The sequence below is a fragment of the Cupressus sempervirens genome, chromosome 3 (genome assembly GCF_028749045.1).
Source record: "Cupressus sempervirens isolate cs-2001-9-10 chromosome 3, ASM2874904v1, whole genome shotgun sequence".
NCBI classification, from domain to species: domain Eukaryota; kingdom Viridiplantae; phylum Streptophyta; class Pinopsida; order Cupressales; family Cupressaceae; genus Cupressus; species Cupressus sempervirens.
In genome coordinates this window covers 677,304,353-677,306,585 of record NC_143120.1, presented here as the reverse complement: position 1 = coordinate 677,306,585, position 2,233 = coordinate 677,304,353, and the positions used below count along the sequence as shown (strand labels likewise).

At 35.5% G+C, this 2,233-nt stretch overlaps 1 pseudogene; it reads left to right on the top strand.

Annotated features, from left to right (window-relative positions):
• The first annotated feature begins 960 nt into the window (after positions 1–960).
• On the top strand, positions 961–2,233 carry LOC149568540 (galactinol synthase 4 pseudogene; annotated as a pseudogene).

The window sequence follows — 2,233 nt, the reverse complement described above, 5'->3', positions numbered from 1 at the left end:
AGGCTCTAACTATGGCTTTGCAAAATACTTGAATTTTTTTAAAAACACTATAGCATAAACTATAGGTTTCAAAATTATAAATTTAATTTTTTTATCTGAATAGCCATTTCAAATATTTGCATAAGGCATTAAAAAAATATTATTTTATTTCCCCTTAATCCACCTAGGTGCTAGATGTATGCCATGTGGTATGCTCTAATTGGCCTTCACAATCCAAGTAGTCCACCATGTTTTCAATTTCCCAGGAGGTCACCATGTCACTACCTACAAAATTCTCCCAATTTCTAGTGGTGACATAGCGACCACCAAAATTTGGCATCAAAATCTGGTGAGTCAAAACCCATTGACCTCACCATCCAATTGATTGGGCAGGCTCCACCATGCATTTGCTACCTTTAAAAGGCATTTTCCTTAAGACATTAAGTCTATTGCATGTTTTGGTATTTAAACAATAAAAGATCCCCCAAACTAGTGCATGTGGGATAAATGTTATGACTATTTTTCCCTTTTGTTTCTACATCCTTCTTTGTTCCCAACCCCTAAATTTGAACATGCATATGTCTCTTGCTTCTTGTTAGTTGGGAAGTTTTATTCATAAACTTGGATTTCTTGTCCTTTTTATTTTCTTTGTTTGCCACTACCACTCCAAAAGAATCTCCTATAGAAACTAATAGGACCACATAAGTTGTTTCTCAAACATTGTCATTGGATAAACCTAACTTGAAAGGTGACATCTCCAAAAGAAGGTCATTAGCATTCTTTGGCTCGCATCTTGGAATGTATTCATTCAGTGATTCATCATCATCTTCTTTTCCCTCTAAATCATCAATCACCTCCTCAATAGATGATTGCTATGAAGGTGTAGAGTAAAAACGATATGGTTTTGTATGGATTTTTGTCAAGCGTGTTAATGAACTAACAAGAACTAGAGGTAATGACTGCCTAGGTGGTGGTCCTCTCATTGTGGTGATCTTACTGAGTGTTCCACATGACCACAAGTTACAATTGCATAACCAAGGTTGTATTGTTCAAGAGATCAAACCAATCAATTGTCCTGAGAATTGAGTCTAGTTCGCCATGGCATATTATGTTCTCAATTACTCCAAACTGTGCATCTAGGAATATTATGAGTTCAGAAAAATGATGTATTTGGATGCCAACATTCAAGTTTTTGACAACATTGATAATCTCTTTGACATGCTAGATGGATATTTCTATGTTGTCATGGACCAATTCTACCAAAAGACATGGAGTCACACGACCCAATATAAGATTGGATACTTGTTAGGATTAAACCACAAATAGAAATAACAATCATATGCAAATATAACCAATAACAGAATATACAATAGATCACACAAAAAAGAACACAAGACACCAAGACTTAATGTGGTTCACCCAATCCCTAGGCTACATCCACTAAACAACAAGTCCAATATTATTACAATCCAATGATTACAACTTGATTACAATTTGTAATCCCTTACAACTCAATACTACTACAAGAAGCAATTTCACATGACCACAATGAAACAATCCCTAACCCTAAGCCCTTTAAACAAGTATTTTTATGCCACTTTAGGGTTACAACATGTCAGCCATATGTTGGCCATACATCAGCCACAACATCGGCCACAGGCCAAATTTTTTTTTTGGGGTGTTGCCCCAAACCCTAAAGTATTTATGAAGTATGTATAGTACTTCCCTGATCAATCACCACAAATTAATAATCTCCCACTTAGGGACTAATTAGATTCCACACTAGACAAAGATACTACCAACAGTGCCCCAATAAAGTGATGTGGCCTATTGAGTTGGAGGAGGAGCACCCTACTCTATACTTCAATGTTAGAATGTTTGTGTTTGAGCCCAACAAATTAACATTTGAAAGCATGATAGAAACTCTCATGTCTACCACTCCAACACCACTTACAGAGTAGGTAATCCATATTTGCATTGTTTTTATCTTTGAAAACAATACTATTTTCATAACCTGATACTAAACATAGTAACCCTTGTTTCATTATAGGATTTCTTGAACATATATTTCCAAAAGCAATACAAACCAATCCCTTTTGCCTACAATCTGGTGCTGGCAATACTCTAGCATCATCTAGAGAATATAGATATGGATTTTGTCAAAGTTGTTCACTATTGTGCATATGCATGTCTTTGTTCATGCCAAGTTGTTGATGAAATAGTTTTCTTTTTATCTCTCTCTCTCTCTCTTTGA